A 20,468-nucleotide genomic window follows, 5' to 3' on the forward strand; every position below is an offset into this window, starting at 1 on the left:
GCCCGCACAGATCATGCCATGTATGGAGGTCAGAGGAAAACTTGAGGGAGTATGCTCATTTCTTACATCATTGGGTCCTGAGACTCCAGCTCAGCCCATCAGCCTTGGTGGTACTGGTTTTTATTTGCTGAGGCCCCCAAAATCTTTTATTGAGTACAATAGGTGCACAGTGTTGGGGAGGTGAACCCCCCATCATGATAGAGCAAAAAACGAAATGAAAACCCCTTGCTAAGTAAGGCCTGCAGAGAAAATGAGTGAATGTTAGTATCTTGGAATAACAGCATTGGGAGGCATCTTAGGGGTTAATTTAGTCCCTACATAGATAGGGAAATTGAGGCGTGCTTGGGATGTGTAAGCACCAGAAACAAAACACAAGGACCCCACAAGTGAGAAGGGGCTTGCTCAAGTAATATACTCTGAGGCATTCCAATAGGTTTTAATTGAATTTATGAAGGAGCAAACAGGAAATTTGGCCCTTGGCTTCCAATTCTAGTGGAATGAAAGGGGAAACTGAGACCTAGGTCTTACAGTAAACTATGGATGTCCACTACCATATGCTAATATTTTGTAGCCAAGCTATGGACTCTGAGGAGTATTGGGGGAAGCCAGGGCAGGGGCGGTGGAGTCTTTCCTAAAGGGGGTCTCAAGCGTCTTCAGTATGCTCCGACAGGGGTCAGAGACCCTTGAATCCTGCATCCCCCTCCCCAAAAGTCATAGCCAGGTAGGTGGGGAGATTTGGCTCCATCATCCTGAGGACAGAGGGCCTCCGGGGACCGGCTGCTGTGAGCCCCAAATTTTGCCATCTGTGAAATGGGGCTGCCCCTATCCTGCTTGCAGGCCCGCGCGGTTTAAGAGCATCCAAAGAGCAGCAGGGTTATTAATGCCTGGCTTTTCCTAAGCACAGATTCCTCCTCTCCTCCCCCAGGACCACGGAGGCGTCTGGAAATTGAGCAGAGCCAGCCAGTCTCGGGTGAACAATTGGCAGCCCCGACGCGGGGCTCCGCCGAGACAGCGGCAGACGCGGGGGTGGCGCGGGGGCCGGGCGGTGCGCGCTGGGGTTGCCATGGCCCCGGCCCCGCTGCACGTGCCGCGGCTTCCCTGGGCGTTCCGACGGTGGCCTCAATGGGCGGGCGAGTGCTGAGCGTGGCTTGTCCGAGAAGGGCCCTGGATCCGTGGCGGGGACCCTCGTCTCTTGGGCAGGCAGCGACCTCCACCCAGCCCCGGTCACGCCTCGGAAGGCGCCATGTCCCGGCCCGGCGCGTCGGAGCCCGACGCTCTCAAGGGTCCAACGCGGCTGCCAGAGAGCAGGAGTTTGGGGCTAGACAGGGCGGGGACCAGGACCCCTGAGCCCTGCGCCCCTCACCGCAAAGGTCTGTGCATGAGGGGGACAACTTACTGTTGGACAAGCATGATGCCCCCAGGACACTTGCTCAATGATGGAAGTTGGCAACGAGGAAGGCGTTGAGGGGTGGGGGAGGGGGGCAGATATCCCAAAAGCCAGCAAGTGTGACCTCAACTACAGTCCTGTGCACCGAACTGGGTCTGTTCTATAGGATTTCTGGAAACTGGCATATTATTCTCCTGTCTCAAGAGGATGGGAAGTGGAATACTTGGCCCTGTAATCCTTTGTCCAGGGGTACACAGAGCCTACAGCTGGACCAGTTCTTTAGGTCTCGCTGATGGGGAAACTGAGTCCTGGATGTGGTGAGGGGGGGCTGATTTATTTGAGTCCTTACTGTATTTAATAGCACACTTGGACTTTTGTCTCGAATTGCTGTCTCCCCTTCTCCAACACTGTACAACCCACTTCGAAGGAAATCAGAAGTGCCCCGAGGCTAAGGACACCCAGACCTTTGCCAAGACTAAATTAGAAAAAAAAAAAAAAAATGTCTGAAAAGAAAAAAAACACGAAAGGTTTCTAATAAAAGCCATCTTCTTGGGCCTGCTCACCCGCTGTCACCCCCACTCACCTGCACAACCTTGCTTGACATTTGCAACTTGGCAGCTCTGTACACACACACAATGACACTTTCTTTGGCATCTGGAGGTAGAAATGCCCAGAGACCTGATGTGACCTCACTCCAGTAGGGCCCTTCTTCCTGTTCTCAGAATAGCTGCCCTGTACCGGCTTGGGAGGCTCCTGTGGTATCTCCTGACAGACCTAGTGTCTCTAAGAGGACCCGCTCCTAAGGGTCATTTATCTGTGCTACATTTATGAAGGCCTTCAGGCAGGTAACTGTGTGCCCTTGTGTCCAGCCACAGAGCCTTCCCCCAACTCCCCACCCCCTTCCCGCTCTGAGACAGGGTCTCCTGTAGCGGAGACTGGCTTTAAATTTCCTGTGTACTCAAGGATAACCATGAACCCTTTCACCTCTCAAGTGCTAGAACAAAAAGCAAGTGACACCATGCCCCGTTTATGGGATACTGGGGTTTGAGACCAAGGCTTTGCTCATGCAAGCACTATGTCAAACTGACTTACATCCCTACTTCCATTATTAACTTCCACTTTTTTTGGCTGAAGCCCAAAACATCTCTCCATCACAGCTTACACGAATCCTACAGCCTACTCCAAGGTCATGGTGGCACAAGACTTTGATCCCAGTACTTAGGAGGCAGAGGCAGGCATATCTTTGAGTTCAAGGCCTACCTGATTTACAGATTGAGTTCTAGGACAGCCAGGGCTACACAGTGAAACTGTCTAAACAAAAAAAATTTTTTTAAAAAAGCAAAGACAAACGAACCCGCTTCAAAACAACAACAACAACAAAACAACACTCAACTTACTACAGAGTGTTTTCCTCTCCCTTAAAAGAAATGCTTAGCGTGTAAAGGTGCTCCCACATAATGGAAGGAGAGGAGTGAGTCCTATAAGCTGTCCTCTGATTTCCACGTGCATATGGTTACACACACACACACACACACACACCATTAATTAATTAAATTTAAAATGCATAGTATTGGAAGGCAGAGGTGAGAGATGGGAGAATTTGACTGTTTTTCCTTACTGTCTGGTGCCTCTGGATGACTTTCTTTCCTTCTTTCTTGTTTTAATATTTAAAAATAATGAATTGTGGCTATGTACAAATAAATGCCTGAGGAGCCCAGAGCACTGGATCGAGCTGAGGCTGGAGTCACGGGCAGTTGTGAGTTGCCTGCTGGGGAATCAAACCAAGGTCCTCTGCAAGACCAGTGCATGCTTTCAACCACCGGGCTGTCTCTCCAATCTGCTAGGCCTCTTTACTTAGCCACTGGTGGCTCTTATACTGTCCCATGGGCTCATTTGTTATTTCTCTCTTTTGCTTCGTGCATATTGGTTGTGTGTGGTGTAAGCTGAAGGCACAGACATTGTCTGCAATCAGGGACCTTTCCAGTATCATTGTCCCACATGGACAGTTTTTGCTTTTGCAAAGCAGGGTGTGACTGCTCTTTTTCTTTGGCAGAATTAAGTCCATCCTGCCTTATGGCCTGGAATTGCCATCTTGCTCCTGTCTCCACGGCAAAGGTCCTCCACAGTTATATTTAGACACGGCTTCATTTCCAGTCTCTATGGAGGGGCTAATTCAGCCATTATCCAAACATACCATGGCAGTGTTTCAAACCACACCAAGGAGGATCCTCTGCTTCCATGGCACACATCAAAAGTAGCTCTTTCTACCTCCCTGCTCTGCCCACAAACAGTCTGTCCCACGGGAAGGGCCATTTGCTCTTGCCGTGGCTAATTGCAAACCCTAGGGTACTTAGGGTGACCTAGAGAGAAGCTAGGGTACCAGGGGAGGACTTGGGGTCTTTCTCTAAATGTGAGCCTGACAGAGCTATTGGTTGTTCTTTGCATGATCTATTTTGGGGTGTGGGGGAGGGGGGCAGAGTCTCACATAGGCCGTGATGGTCTTGAACTCTATGTAGCCAAGAGTGACCATAAATCAAATTCTCCTTCCACCTCCCAGGGTTGGGATCGTGGGTGTGAGCACTGCATTCAGATTTATACGGTAGAGAAGACTAAACTGAGCACTGAGAGACTGGAGGGGTGGCTCAGTGGTCAAGAGTGCTTCTCTTTGTTTGTTCTTACAGATCTTTCAGAGGACCCAGGTTAGGTTCCCAGAACCCACACAGTGGCTCACTCCCATCTGCAATTCCAGTTCCAGGGCATCTAATACCCTCTTCGGAACCCCAAGGGCACCAGGCATGTGCATGGTATACAGACACCCACACGGGCAATACATTCATAGACATAAAATAGATACTAAGTACCTCCTTGTGATTTCTCAAGACAAGGTTTCTCTGTGCAGCTCTGGCTGTCCTGGAACTTGCTCTGAAGATCAAACTGATCTCGAACTCAGAGATCCACCAGCCTCTGCCTCCCGGGTGCTGGGATTAAAGGCTGGGGTTATGCTCAGTTTACCCCCCCCCCTTTTTAAGAATTAGGAGCTTAAAATGGACTTGGTGGCCTTCAATCCAGCACTTGGAAGGCAGAGGCAGGCAGCCAGGACTACATAGTGAGACCCTGTCTTAAAAAAGAAAAAGAAAGGAAAGAGAAAATTGAGGGCCTACTGTGTGCTTGACAAGCAACTCTGCCGACTGAGCCATATCCTCAGGACCTGACTGTATCTCCTCAGCCAGCAGAGAAATACCACCTCCGGGGACACAGTGTGACAGGCCCCAGAGTGCCTTTAGGTGTCTGATCTATGCCCAGAGAGGAGAGAGAGGTACGCTCAGCACCTCTTCGACTAAGATAACTTGCCTAGCCCAACTGGAGATTCTCCTTAAGTGCTCATTTGCATATCCACTGTCACGTGGTAGGGCTAGACTAAGAGACCACGGATACCAATTTCTGTCTCTGTGGAGCTCACAGGACTAGCGGACAAGTGAGTCTGCCACTAGTTATAATAGGCAGGATTAGGATTGTGATAGTTAAACTGGTCGTGGAGGAACATACCTGTAATCCCAGCCCATGGGAGGCAGCAGCAGGAGGGTCAGGAGTTCGAGACCAACCTGGACTACATGAGACTCTGTCTCAAAACAGACAGCTCGGACAAAACTGTAGCGTGTGGGATGGCAGAGGAGGGACCATCTCTGCTTGGAAAAGAATCACCCAGCCTTCGAGCTAAGTGCAGAAGGATGAATTTGTTGACCCAGAAAGATGAGGTGGGTTCAGGATGAAAACCCCAGGGTCCAGATGTTTCCAGTTCCCAGATGCTGTTCCTTCAGTGCATGGTCTGTGCTGGCCAGTTTTATGTCAGGTTGACACAAGCTAGAGTCGTCAGAGAGGAAGGCGCCTCACTCAATTAAGAAAATCCCTCCATAAATAAGATCAGGCTACAGAGAAGCCTGTAAGGTTTTTCTCGATTAATGATTGATGGGCGCAGCACAGCCCATTGTGTGGAGGGCTACCCCTGTGCTGGTGGTCCTGGGTTCTATAAGAAAACCGGCTGAGCAAGCCAGAGGGAGCAAGCCAATAAGCAGCACTCCTCCATGGCCTCTGTGTCAGCTCCTGCCTCCAGGTTCCTGCCCTGTTTGAGTTCCTGATGGTGAGCAGTGATATGGAAGTGCAAGCCTGATAAACCCTTTCCTCTTCCACTTGCTTTTTAGCAAGGGTGTTTCATTCCAGCCATAGAAACCCTAACCAAGATAAAGTCTTTTCCTAACACCTTGAGATGGCTTTCTGAGGAAGCTGGGTTGGAAACGAGAGATACCTGCCAGGTAGAGAGACTTCAAAGGCACTGGTGGGACAATGAGAGTTCTTTTGGCACGGCCTGATGGAAACCGGGGTGTTGGTGGTCTGGTTGCTCCATTTGTTCCAGTTGAGGAGAGGCGGGGCGGTTTCCACCTAATTCTCCATCTGTAGGTGCCAGAAGTGCAGCCTGGCCAATCTGAACATTTGCTTCCTAACTGTGTGTGGCTCACTCTCGGGCAGAGAAAGCACTTTTCAGACTTGCTGGTTCCTGCCATCTGGCACGGGGTGCTCAGAGGAAACCAGTGTCTAAGCACTAGGCAGTCCTAGCTTGAGAGAAAAGGTGCAATCACGGGTTGATGACTAGCCGCTAAAAAGGCGCTTGGAACCATTTTCTCTCATGTTGGATCAGTCCCTTTCAGAGGAACAGGCGAGAATTGTTTTATATTATCTGGAGGGTAGAATGAGAGGGATACCAACATGAAGGAGACATGACAAATGTGGAACGGCTTCCCGAGGCGAGTAGTCTTGGAACTGGATGGCTTTCTGAGGGGTGTAGCCTCTACATTGTCCTGAACTCAGGGCTTTGCACTAGCTAGTTCGGTTTAAAAAATATTGGCATCCCAGCCTGGTGATACAAGCTGGTGATTCCGACTGCTTGAGAAGTTGAGGCAGTAGGATCACAAGTCCAAGGCTAGCCTGGGCTACTCGGTATTTTCAAAATAAGAAGTCAAGGAGGGCTACAGATATGTAACATTTCTTAGTGTCCACAAGCCTATAGGTTCAACCCCCCAATGCCAATAAAATAAAATAAAATAAAATAAAATAAAATAAAATAAAATAAAGTAAGAACAGCTGAGAAGTGTCTCCTGGGGACAGTCCTCATCAGTCTAGGACACAGGAGTGAGGGTCACTCCTAGGCACACCAGAGCACAGGCAGAAGGGCTGTCTGTTGGGGTCAGGGCTGGGGCAGCAGAGGCGGCAGTAAAGGCTGCAGGTAGTTCTGCTGGACACCCACCTTGACCAAGCCCTGAGAGGGGCTAGGAGCCAAGGAATTATAGTCTGACCAGTCCAGTAATGGGGACTGCTCCTCTGGGATATGGACCAGAGGAAAGAGCCGAACGTTACTCGAGGAAACTACTTCTCTGCCTTCTTCAGCTGGGAGTCTGAAAATCAGATCAGCAAGCCACCGTGTCCCTTGACTGGTGGGCCGATTTCACAGTGTGGTTGTTCTTCTATGCACACTCGGGCTAGGTGAGAAGGTATTTATTAGTGCAGGCCAGCACCTAGATGAACATCCAATGAAGGCCTTGGGAGAAGGCCAACCCACAGGCCTGGAGCTGTCCACTTTTCCAGAGCAGGAATGTAGGCAGGCCAGGGATAGTGACGTGGCTTGGTTTAGCAAATAACATCCCAGACGATCTCAGACCACAAAATAGTGCTCACTTTGGAAAGCTCCGAAATTAGAACTTCAAACATTAGCTAGTTACAAATTAGGAGCCCTTTATTTACCTCGATCTCCCACAGTGGGCCACGTCTTTCTGTGAAGGTCGCCAAAGCAAAGAGAGTGAATAGAATTAGTGCAAGTTGCTTTGATGGGACATGTTTGGGTTGGGTCTCTTCAGACTCACACCCACCATCTTGAGTGAAAGAACAGGGGCTTTCTCAAAGCTGCTGGCTTTTTCCATCTCTTTGTGATCCAAGTTCTTTTGACCCCAGCCCAGGTCAAGGAGAGAGCTGGGGACTTGAGCCCAGCAGACCAAAGGCTGAGGATTGGAAACACCAGCTATTCCTGTGAATCTGAGTTTAAAAGCTGTCTACTACAGACAGAACAGCAGAACAAGCTTGAGAGGCAGGTGGATCTGTGAGTTCAAGCCCAGCCTAATCTATATAGCAAGCTCTAGGACAGACAGGACTACATAAAGAGACCCTGTCTCAAAAGCAAAACAGAACAACAATATGTGTGTGTGTATGTGCGTGTGCATGTGCGTGTGTGTGTGTGTGTGTGTGTGTGTGTGAGATGTAGGGGTGAGAGAGCATGTGCCATGGTGCCTGGGTTGAGGACAAAGGACAATTTGTGGAGTCAGTTCTTGCCTTCCAACATTACCAGTGTTCAGGTGACACAGATCACCAGGCTTCTGTGACAAGCCCCTTTAGCCACTCCCGTAATCACCTCTGTTCACATAAAAAAACAAAAACAAAAACAAAAAAACAAAACCCACCTACTCTGCTTCAATGGGATAAAACATTTATTCTGATCCAAATCTAAATTACGGCACCATGGCCTGGGATCATAGATTCTAGTTACCCCAAATGACATGTCTTGCCATGTAAAGGCTGCATGAGTACTGTATTTTCAAAATATTGCACATGCTTTCCTCAAAATATTGCAACATGTTCTGGAGGGTGGACCTTTAGAGCTACAAGAGTCACAGACTCTACGGAACAACAACCTCTGTCTATCTAATGACAGTCACTGGTGAGGAGAGAAATGGCCTAAGATGGACTGGGCCAGCACGCTGTCACTGAACTACATCCGTAGCCTGACATGAACTTTTTATATATAGTTCCAGAGAGGAAACTCATGAATTAATGTGTTTACAAAATGGACAGTAACTGGGTGTGGTGTGCATGCCCATAAACCCAGCTCTCCCTGGACGGAATCCCGAAGGAGATGGGAAGTTCCTGGCTACAGCAAGTTCTAGGGCAGCTTGGGCGACTTAGAGATACCCTGCCTCATAAAACAAGCAATAGCCGTGAGGTGGGTGGTTGAGATCGCCTTTAATCTTGGCACTCAGGAAGCAGAGGCAGATGGATATCGGTTCAAGGCCAGCCTGATCTACAGAGTGAGTTCCAGCAGAGCCAGGGCTGCACAGAGAAACCCTGTCTCAAACAACCAACCAACAAAGCCTGACCTTCAGATACAGAGCTATGGTCTCAGCGACTCGGGAGTGTGAGAGAGGAGGGTTCCAAGTTCAAGTGAGTTCAAGGATATCCTGGGCAGCGTAGCAAAACCTGAAAAGCAAATGGGGGGGCGGGTGAGAGGGCTTCGCAGCACGAGTTTGATCCCTGGACACCACGTGGTGGAAGTAGAGAGCCACTCTCAAAAGTTTTCCTCTGTCCCATGTGTACACTCTGTGAGACACTCACACCCTATGCACACACACACACACACACACACACCAAATAAACAAGATGTAGTAAACATATGTTAGCTAATTTTTAAAAGGACAGCCCAACACTGAGGAGGCAGAGGCAGGCAGACCTCTGAAATTGAGGCCAGCCTGCTCTACAGAGCAAGTTCCAATACAGCCAAGACTACACAGAGAAACCCTGTCTTCAAACACCCCCACACACACACATACACACAAAAGGCAAAAAGCACTTACCTAACATGTGCAAAGTCTTGAGCTTGAGTGTAGATGTCACTTCTTCAAAGAACTTCGGTTCTATATTCATATATGACAGGCTCCAAGCACAGGATGAGGATGGATGCCACCTTAACAGGGGGTTGGCACGGAGAGCTGCTATTGGTTGGCTGACCAGCAGCAGGAGAGTGTCTTGGTAAGCAGGAGCCCATGCTGTTGGCCTCGTCACGCCTTTATTTCCCACAACCCCAGACTCTCACTCCTGTGCTGTCTTGGTTCTACTTCTCCTGCTAACAACCCAGCATCCACAGCATGGGTAAGATATAAAGGGCTATTTGCAGCCCATGGTTCAGGAAGCTGGGTGTTGAAGGGCAGTGTCTGGTGATAGCCTTCTTGCCGAGAGTCTCAAGACAGCACAGGTTAGCACGTGTCAATAGACAGAACGTGTGTGTGTATATCTTTTGGTCTCCCCTCAGCCTCCCAACCCCTAGAGACAGGGTTTCTCTATGTAGCCCTGGATGTCCTGGAACTCATTCTGTAGATCAGGCTGGCCTGGAACTCGCAGAGATCTGCTTGCCTCTGCCTCCCGAGCGCTGGGATTAAAGGCATGCGCCACCACTACTTGGCTCTCTCTCTTTATAGAGTCAGCAGTTCTCAACCTATGCATTTTGACCCCTTTGGGGGTCAGACATCTTGTATATCATAGATTTACATTATGATTTATAACAGTAGCAAAACTTGGGAGCTGGAGAGATGGCTCAGTGGTTAAGAGCACTGACTGCTCTTCCAGAGGTCCTGAGTTCAATTCCCAGCAACCACATGGTGGCTCACAACCATCTGTAATGAGATCTGATGCCCTCTTCTGGTGTCTGAAGACAGCTACAGTGTGCTCATCTTTTTTTGTTTGTTTGTTTTTGTTTTTGTTTTTCTAGACAGGGTTTCTCTGTGTAGCTCTGGCTGTCCTGGAACTCACTCTGTAGACCAGGCTGGCCCGGAACTCAGAAATCCACCTGCCTCTGCCTCCCGAGTGCTGGGATTAAAGGCATGTGCCATCACTGCCCAGCTACAGTGTACTCATATATTTAAAAAAATCTTTTAAAAAATAGTAGCAAAATTAGTTATGAAGTAGCAATGAAATAATTTTATGGTTGGGCTCACCACAACATGAGGAACTGTATTAAAGGGTTGCAGCCTTAGCAAGGTTGAGAACCATTGTCATAGAGCAAGCCGTCGGTATTCAGTTACGGGGGCTCCATTCCCGAACCTTATTTAATCTCAATCTCCTCCCCAAGTCCTTCTCTCTAAATACTATTCCCAGATTAAGGTCCACCTTTCCCCATTAATTCCTTTATTTATTCACTTTACATCCCAATTGCTGCCCCCCCCCTCTTCCCTCATGCCTCCCTCCCCTTCTCCTATGAGAGGGAGGAGGTCCCCCTGCGTATCCCCCCCACCCTAGCACATCAAGTCTCTGCAAGGCTAGGCACATCCTCTCTCTCCCACTGAGGCCAAACAAGGCAGCCCAGTTAGAGGAATGGGATCCACAGACAGGCAACAGCTTTAGGAACAGCCCCTGCTCCAGTTGTTGGGAGACCCACGTGAAGACGGAGCTGCCCGTCCGCTACTTATATGTGCAGGGAGGGCAAATTCCACCTTCTTTATACCTCAGGAAGACAAATCTCCACCATGAACTTTAGAGGGGGGGGGGGCAGACCATATTGAAATCACAGCACACACTACGTGCAGTGAACTGAACAGCGACAGGCCAGCTGAGGCCAGTGACCCAGCTATCCTACTGGGGTTTGCTGCAAGATTTCCCTGGCAGATGTTTAGCACAGAAATCCTTGAGCTTCACACCCACAGGTCGGTCTGCAGCTCTCAGCCCTGCCTCCTTCCCTGGTAATCCCATCTTTCAAGCCCATGTCAAGCCATTTCCTCCTGGACGTAACTCTTAGCTTCTCTGTCCTTTTCCCAGAAAGCCTTGGATGTCCCGGGGCCCTGCCAAAGCTCTGTCTGCCGGGAAGACTGGCTATCACTGATACTACCCAGAGGGCAACCAGAGTGGGACTACCCTGCAGGTGACATCTGTTCTTAGCTTGTCTCCACTGAGCCAACCCATCCATGACCTAGGCTCTGGAAGAACGGTTACCCCCCTATGTGGGCAGGGCCATGGCGGAGGCCTTAGGCCTGTACAGCCTGTACCGCTTGTGTCCTATTTTGCCCGAGTTCAATCCTGGATCCACTCCTTCTCAAACCTCAAAGTGCTGCTAGGCCCATGTGACTGTAGATTTGACAGAGTTGAACTCGGGATGGAGAGTTCTAGTTTCAGGAACATTGATAAACGTGCTCAGCTGCTCCCTTTCTTCAGGAGCCTGCCTCCCTCCACACCCAACCCCACCCTTCCACAGTAGGGAATAAATCTAGGGCTTGGCAGGCATACTGCAGTGCTCTCCGAGCTACATGTCAGGCCTTCAGAAGCCATTCAGCAAAAATAGGCACTGCGATCCTAAATAGGTAACAGGGACCTGCTCCCAGAATCCTACGTGTCGCCCTTTTCACCTGAGCACTCCGTAAACGACTGCAGATAAGTTTTCGAAGACATCACATACTATAGTTGTATGCTAGTGGCTGCCTAGAGGTAGTGCTCACTGTGGTTAGAGCCTGCTTCCCTACTTTAGACACTGCCAGCCGCTTCCCAGGCTGTGAACAGAGCCAGTGCTACTGAATATGGGAAGCTGCCTCCAGAACCCACAGGACCTCTCTGCCCCACCTCCCACTGCCTCATTCAATTACAATATGAATTGCAAACCTTAAATCTCATGTAAATATTAGCTCAAAAACCAACAAACAAAACAAAATTGGGAGGTGCGGCTAGAGAGATGAAGGCTCATCAGGTAAGAGCACTGGCTGCCCTTCCAGAGGTCCCAATTTCCATTCCCAGCAACAACTGTAAACTCCAACTCGAGGAGATCTGGTGCCCTCTCCTGGCCTCTTCCAGTACTGCATGCACAGAGTGCACATACATCCTGTAGGCAAAGCACCCACACACAATAAAATAAACTGAAAAAGAAAAGAAAAAAAAAAAATCCAAAATGTTTGTGAGTCAGGGGTAGCTTATTCCTTTAATGTGAGCTCATGAGGTAGAGCTGTAGGGAAATTTCATCTCCACCTTTGAACCCATGAAGTTAGAGAGAAAAGTTACAAGCCAGGCCTACAATCTCAGTTTCTTGGGATGATAAGACAGATGGTTGAAAGTTCAAGACCTGCCCAGGCTGTTAGTAAATTGGAGCCTGTTCAGGATAGTTTAGTGAGACCATATCTCAAAAAGTAGATAACATGGGCTGGGGGAGGGGGTACCACCCAGCCCAGTAGCATGGATAAGGTCTGAGACTTATTTTCTAGAGCTGAAAAAGATTTAGTTTGTCACTGAGAGTCACAATACACAACAGTAGGACAGGATAAGATAAGCGGTTATGTTTGGTTCAACAAGGGAGAAATGGCACAGAACAAACCAGTTTCCCCGGGTCCTAGGCAAACTCATGGGTTTTAATTCTGGTTCTTTCCAGACCTTGCCTGTGCCCTCTGAGCTCTGTAGCCAGCTCTTCATCCTTCACCCTTCATGAAAGACCTTCAAGTCTGCTGCTGTGTTAGCAACTTGCTTCCTGGCAGCAGCATTGTAGGAGGCCTGGAATCTTCTTCTATCTTGGACTCCATCCCAAGTAGTTAAAGGCTACTGAGCTCAGTGGGTATAAAGCTTTTAAGAAGCCTGGGGATTGGGGGCTGGAGAGATGGCTTAGTGGTTAAGAGCAATGACTGCTCTTCCGAAGGTCCTGAGTTCAAATCCCAGCAACCACATGGTGGCTCACAACCATCTGTAATGAGATCTGATGCCCTCTTCTGGAGTGTCTGAAGACAACTACAGTGTATCACAAATTATCATACATATGTATAATAAATAAATCTTTAAAAAAAAAGAAGCCTGTGGATCGGAATAGGCGTGGCCAGAACTCATGTTATTCGTCCAAATGTTTTGCAGATCTTCCCACAGTGATCCTTCCTGAGCCAGGTACCAGGTTTCCAGCCCTGGGAAGCTGAGACAGGGAGATCAGGAGTTCAAGGCCAGCCCAGGCTACTCTGAGACAGGGTTTTCCCCATGCAGTCCCTGGCTGACCTGGGACTCACTCACCAGACTGGCCTTGAACTCGGAGACTTACCTGCCTCTCCCTCCCAGTACTGGCATTAAAGGTATATGCCATCACAGCAGATTGGATCTTCAAAAAAGAAACAAACAAAAACAAGCCTGGTGTGGTGGTATAACACCTTTAGTCCCAGCACTTGGAGGGCAGAGACAGGAGGATCTCTGTGAGTTTTAGGTCAGCCTGATTTTGCATAGCAAGTTTCAAGTTCCAGGAGAGCCAGAGACCCTGTTGGTTTCTGTTGTTGGTTTTCTATTTTGTTGTTGTTTTGATTTTGTTTGTCGAGATGCAGTTTCTCTGCGTATTTAGTGTTGGCTGTCCTGGAACCCTTTGATTTAGTGACCTGCCTGCCTCTGCCTCCTGACTGCAGAAATTGATGAAAGGTGTGCACCTCCACCCTGCACCTCCAATCCTATCTTCAAAAACAAGACCAAGGCCACACGAGCTCCTTCGAGTCCCCTAAGACCCTAGATGGCAGACGTAAGAACCACCTCCCTTAGCACGGGGTGAAGGCACCTGGGGCACTTAACTCAGCCTGATTAGGAAACAGGATTTCACAGACGTCATCAGTTATGATGAAGTCGAGGGCTGTGGCTGAGTGACAGGAGCAGATGCCCAGCAGAAGCGAAACCTGGCTGCATCCTTAGCACTACTCAAATGAAAGATTTAGTGAAATTATGCATAGACACACCTATAACTCTCTCCCCGGTAAACTGAGACAGGAGGATTATGAGGTCAAAACAAAGCCAGGTGTTGCAGCCCACATGTTTAAGCCCAACACTCAAGGAGCTAGAGGCAAGCAGATCTCTGAGTTCCAGGACAGCCAGGACTACTCAGGGCTACTCTGTCTCACAAAAAAGTTCGAGACAGCCTGGGTTCCATGGTAGAGACTCTGTCTTGAAACAAACAAAACAAGTAAGTCAATGAACTCAGTGGTGGGGGGAGGAATGGGGGACCCTTGATCTACTATGACTGGGACAGACACGTGCACAAAGGGGACACCTCCTCAGGGTGAGGTCAGGTAGACATTTCTCCAAGCCAAACAGTATTAAAGGCTGCCAGCAAACTGCCAGAGAGGAGTGGCAGGGGACAAGTTCTCACAGGGCACAGATGGGCAGCTGCAGTATGGCAGTCACCGGAACCGTGAGGAGACTGGCCCAGGCTGGCCTCAGCTTCAGCATGTCACCAAGAATCATCTTGAAATCTTAACCCTCTTGCCTTCACCTTTATTATTTTTGTAGTTTAATTTTTCTGAGTACTGAGGACAGACCTAGAGCCCCAGGCACACTAAGCTAGAGCACTCCAAAGCTTTAGGCCCGCTTGTAGCTCAAGGCACAGGGTTTTGCTAAGTTGCTCAGACTGGCCTTGAACTTGCTGTCTTCCCGCATCAACCCCCCGAGAGCTGGGACCACAGGCATAAGCCACTGAGCGTGTTTGGCACGATCCGACCCTTGAGACTTAGGATCTTTTTCTGTCTTTCATTTCTATTCCCCCCCCCTTTTTTTTATTAAATCTCTTGGGCTGGCTGTGGCAGCCCATACTCCAGCACTTAGGGAGGGGGAGGCTGGCAGACCTCTGAGTTCAAGGCCAATCTGATCTGTCTACATATCAAGTTCCAGGCCAGTCAGGGCTATATAGTAAGACTCAGTCTAAACAAACAAACAAACAAACAATAAAACACTGTTCACAGGTTGTCTAGGTTGAGAATTTTTCAGACTAAGTCATGGCCTCTTTTGGACTTTGTAAAAGTATTTATTTATCTATTTATAGACTTATTCATTTTATGTGTGTAAATGTTTTCCCTGTATTTATGTATGCATGCATGCATGTGTAGCTTGTGTGTGCCTGGTGTCTCAGGAAGAGCAGACGGTGGTCCCCAAGGCCTGAAGTTCTAGATGGTTGTGAGCATCGTGTTGGTACTGGGATTGAGTCCTAGTCTTCTGTAAGGGCAACAAGTAGCCTCCACGCTGTTTTATTTTCCTTAGAGATAAGGTCTCTTCTTGTAGCCCTGGCTGTCCAGGGTCTCATAGGCCAGGCTGCCTTCCAATTCACAAAGATCAACCTGCCTCTGCGTTTCAAAGGGCTGGGATTAACGGTGTTCCGCAGTGCTAGCCATCATGCCCAAGCAGTTAGGTTTTTTTTTGTTTGGTTGGTTGGTTTGGTTTTTAAGATTTATTTATTTTATGCATATGAGTACACTGTAGCTGTCTTCAGACACATCAGAAGAGGGCATCAGATCCCATTACAGATGGTTGTGAGCCACCATGTGGTTGCTGGGACTTGAACTCAGGATCTCTGGAAGAGCAGTCAGTGCTCCTAACTGCTGAGCCATCTCTCCGGGCCCCCAAGCAATTATTTTAATTACACTTTTGTGTAAGTTCATGTGTCATGAGTGTGTGTGTGTGTTTATGTATGTGTCTATGTGCATGTGAGTGTGCATGTGTGTGTGCATACTCATTTGTACAAAGTGAATGCCTAACCACTCTGATACAACTATGGCGACCAGAGAACCAGCTGTGGGTGCCGTTCATCCCTTTTCCCTATGTGGATTCCATGACTTGTACTCAGGCGTGGTGGTAGGTGCTTCCCACCCTGAGCCACGTCACGGGCCCCATGGTTCTACATACCCAGGCTTGACCTGAAATCCTAATTCTTCTGCCTCTGCTTCCCAAGTGCAGGGACTACAGGCGCAAGTCACTGAAGTGGAAACTTAAGGGTTCTGTGGAGAGTCAGCTGTGTTGGATGGTGTTTTGCTGGGGCAAACACGTGAAGGAGTGTTTTCCTGAAGTGGACACAGGTGAAAGGCTAAGGCAGACTCCTGAAGGAGTGTTTCACTGCGCCAGACACAGGGGAGAGGATGCTCTGCTAAAGCAGGCACGTGAAGGGACACGTGATGAAGGACTCTTTGCTAACAACAAATATCTTGGTCTGCCTTACATTGAATAGTTAAGCTCCATTTGTCCCGACTCCATTTGGGCTGATGGAATGCACGTGCTGAGGCAAGACCTGTGCTGAGGCAAAACACGTGACGTTTGGAGGGTATAAAAAGGACACTGCATGACAGACACAGAGCTTGCCTTGCTGGGACAGCCAGCTGTGCAACGCTTGTGGGTCTTCACTGTTCTTCCCTTCCCTGAGAGAGGCACAGCCGAGAACTTCTGGGGTCCCTCCGGATCCCTCTTGCTGAGGCTGAGGCCTGGCTGTCTCTGCTAGGTCCTGTCACCACTGTTGCTAACCCGACTCTACCAAACTGGACTGCTGGTATATCCGTGGAGTGCTTGTGAACGGATGGAGCTGCCGCCGCCTGCTAACCTGTGAACTGAACTGCCAATTTCCAGACAATAGATAGCAGTTGCTCCAAAGAACCTTTCTAAACAGGTTCACCCACACACACACCCCATATCCTTTCTTTTTCTCTACCTCTGGTGGGTGGTGGGCTGCAAGGGAGGTTAAAGAGTGTAAGAACCATCATTAAAAATAAGGTTTAAAAATATTAAAATGAAAGGTCACCTCTCCCAACTTGCTTTTTAAAAGAAATAGGAGGAGGGGAATTTTTCATTGACTCTGAAGCTTGAATTTAGGTCCTCAGGCTTTCGAGGTGAGCACCTTGCCCACTGAGCCATCCTGCCTCTTCCCCTAATGTTGCCCCCCACCCTGCCCCCTACCCAGCTTGATTTTTGCTTAATAGTTCTTTCCTGACGAATTTCTTTCCTTTTTCTCCCACATTACTGTGAGTATCACAGAAGCGGAAAAAGCAGAGTTTTGCCCTGGAAGTCACTTTAGCCTTTGCAAACTCTGTTTTGCCTAGAACAGCAGGACACAGTCGCACCACGCTGGCCACCAAAGGCACATTCCTCTCTGGAGTGTCCACTGAGGGAGTCCAGCTGTTTCTACCGATGTTTCTCCCTCAAGATCTAAGATTTCTGCTGGGTGAGGCCTGTCACCCAGTACTTGGGAGGCACAGGCAGGATTGCTGTGAGTTTCAGGCTAACCTGGTCTACACGTGTTCCCAGGTTGGCCAAGGTGTCACTGTGAAACTGTCTTGAAAGGAAAACAACACATGAGGGCACCGTCTCTAAGACAATTGAAGATTTTTATAATGGCTACAGCAGTTGGCATTTTTACTTGACTACCAGTGTCACTAGCTTGTATGGATTTTTTTTTTTTTTTTTGGAGACAGGGTCTCACTATGCAGCCCTGGCTAGCCTGAACTTTCTTATGTGGACAAGGCTGGCCTTGAACACTCTCTGCCTCTGCTTCCTGAGTGCCACCATATGCAGGCCAGCTTCTGGATTTTTACCAAAGTTGATCAAGGCAATCTTAAATAAATAAATAAAGCCAATAATAATGTTTTAAAATCAAACTTCACAACGTTTCCCTCTCACCTGCCCACTTCCAGAGCTGTGACTGCAGATGTGTACTATACCAATGTCAGGGCACTTACATTCCCGTTTTCTGCTGGATAACATAGAGCAGGGTTTTTTTGAGAGAAAGAGGCTCTCACTCTGTAGTTCTGGCTGTCCTGGAACTCACGACATAAATCACGGGTTCTCAACCTGAGGGTCCTCTGGGATCCAAATGAGCCTTTCCCAGAGGTCCCATCCTCTATGCCAGGTACTCGTGATTCATAACAATAGCAAAGTTACAGTTATGAATCAGCAAGGAAATCATCTTGTGGTTGGGGGTCACCACATTAGGAATTGCACTAAAGGGTCATAGCATTAGAAACCTCACAGCATTGAGAACCACAGGTGTAGAGCAAGCTGGCCTCAGACGGACGGACGTCTAACCTGCCTGTCTCCCAAGGACTGGGATTAAAGACTTTTACAAAGCTCAATGATAGTGCCTTTAGGCAACTCAGAGTCCTGTGACTTTACACTTATTCCTCAATCCTCTGCCCCCATGAGTGATTAAACACCCACAGCCTCTCTTCTTCCTCCAGTTCTCCATCTGTGCTCACCAGGAGCCCCCCAGACAGAACTTCCCTGGCTGACCCTGTGACCTGCGTCCAGGGCACTGCCCTTCTGAACACTGCCCCACTTTAACCACTCTCAGTGGCTCCACCACCAGGGTAGAAGCTGTATTACTAGTTGGCTAGCAAATCCCAAATGAGAGCTGCCTTCCTCGAGCCCCCTCAAATCCATAGGACATTCTGGGCACCGACACCAGCAGCCAAAGCCAAGAGCTGGTAAGTGAAGGAACTAGGCCAGGGCAGAGGTCATGCTTGAAGTAGGCCAGGTCAGAGGTCAGGTTAGAGGTCATGTTGGATACAGGGTCTGGCTGTGATGCAATCACAACAAAGCCTGCAGATGATGTCACAGGAGTTCAGTTTAGGGTAACTCTTGGCCCCATCCAAAGCAACAGGCCTGGTTTGTATACCAGTTGCAGTTGGAGGTGGGCCTCCCCTGGGGAGAGGGGGAGACGCTGAGAGAACAGGGCTAAGTGACTGACCCCCTTCATCCTGGAGTGGAAAATCTGGGCACAAGCCACAGAGCGAATGCTGTGGTTGTTTTCTGATCCTCTTGATAGTCCATAATAGTACTTTTAATTTTTTATTACATTTAGTTATTGAACTGGGTGTGTGTGTAGTATGCCACAGTGCATGTGTGGAAAGTCAGGTCAACTTTTGGGGGTCGGTTCTCTCCTTCCTCCATCCGGGGCCCTGGGATCAGACTCCATAGACAAACAGACCTCCCTATGTAACACAAGCTGATGTTGATCCTCCTCAGCGTTGGGTTTATAACTGTACCACTGTGTCTGGCTGTCATAATTACACCCTTTTCATTGAGACAGGGTCACATGTAGCCAAGGTTGGCCCCAAACTTGCTATATAAGTCAAGGGAGAGCTTGGACTACAGAGTGAGTTCAAGGCCAACCTGGGCAACTTGTTGAGCCTCTGTCTCAAAATGAAGAACAAGAAAGGCTGGGGTTATAAGAGTGTGTGCCCAGCATGCATGAGGCTCTTGATCCCCAGTGCCACTCAAATCCAAAACAAAAAACAAAACTGTCCCCCGCAGAAGTTAGTGGCTAAAAGCCACATTACCTTAGTTTCTGTTGTCAGGAGTCTGAGCTCAGCTTGGTGGAGCGTCTGGTTCCTGGGCTTTCGTGAGATTGTTATCACACGCCCAGCCTGGATTCTCAAGGCTCTGCCCTAACTGGAGAGCCTTCTCCTAACCTCGAGTATGCGTCTCCTGGCAGGCCTTAGCAGATCTGCTTCCAAGTTCACTCCCATGGTTGTTGGCCAGCTTCAGTTCTGTGGCATTCTCCGTAGTTGCTTAAGTGCCCTTGTGACTCAGCAGCCGGTGACTGAAGATCAAGGCCGCATCCTGAAGCGGTTTTGTTTTTTGAGATAATGTCTGCTCTAGCCCAGGCTGGTCAGAACTTCTTAGCCAGCCCATGGATGCCTCAGAATTTCTGATTTTGCTAACTCCACTTCTTGAGGGCTGTGATCACAGCTACATTTCTAGGGTTCTTTATGATCTCACCTTGCCTGTCACCTCTGCCACACTGCACTTACCAGGAGGAAGCCACTGAATTCAAGCCACAAAGGAGGGCATCACTTATGGGTGTGACTGCACCAGGAACTGAGCTCATCAGCGACATTTCTGAGTCCCGTGTTATTGGGAGTTAACTGCTCCAAATCCGATCTGGCAAACACCGGGCTGGGCCTTTAACCTGCATGGCTTCACTTAATCTTCAAGCTGACCTGTGGCAGTGGTTATCAGTGCTACCACTTGAAGACATGGGGACAAGCTTCAAGTGGCTGAATTGCTTGCTCACACCCATAAGACTATGATTCAGCAGTTCTCAACCTGTGGGTCACATGTCAGATAACCTACATATCAGGTGTTTACACTACGATTAATAACAGTAGCAAAATTACAGTTATGAAGTAGCAACGAATTAATCTTGTGGTTGGGCGGGGGAGGGGGGGTGTCACCACAACCTGAACTGGATTAAGGGGTTGAAGTGTTAGGAAGACAGAACTACTGATGGCAGTCGATAGATGTACCCTGTGTTCACCTGTGAACAAGCCCATGTGTTTCCACTTCCTTTGCTGTAAGAGCTCTTTCTCTGATACCTTGGGAAGAATCAAGGTTGTGCAGATTGAGTAGAGCTGAACTGGTACCAGTCAGTGGGTTGGGAACCCAGAATTTCCTGAATGCAGAGTTAAAGAATTGGGCTGGGAATATGGGGCACAGGCCTGAAGGGAAACTTGAAATGGTTATATGGGCG

At 48.8% G+C, this 20,468-nt stretch overlaps 1 long non-coding RNA gene and 1 pseudogene across 1 annotated transcript; one reads left to right on the forward strand and one right to left on the reverse strand.

Annotated features, from left to right (window-relative positions):
• The window catches only part of LOC147001407 (uncharacterized), a 15,094-nt pseudogene extending 13,414 nt beyond the window's left edge, over window positions 1-1,680 (forward strand).
• Window positions 1,681-8,563: 6,883 nt separating this feature from the next.
• Window positions 8,564-19,620, reverse strand: LOC115032322 (uncharacterized). Its single transcript, XR_003837979.2, has 3 exons — window positions 19,276-19,620; window positions 9,058-9,167; window positions 8,564-8,683 (listed from the first exon to the last, which is right to left on the reverse strand). It is a non-coding gene; the product is annotated as an uncharacterized LOC115032322 (long non-coding RNA).
• Window positions 19,621-20,468: the final 848 nt, after the last annotated feature.

This window comes from Mus caroli, unplaced genomic scaffold (assembly GCF_978045245.1).
Source record: "Mus caroli unplaced genomic scaffold, Mus_caroli_1 scaffold_13, whole genome shotgun sequence".
Taxonomy (NCBI): domain Eukaryota; kingdom Metazoa; phylum Chordata; class Mammalia; order Rodentia; family Muridae; genus Mus; species Mus caroli.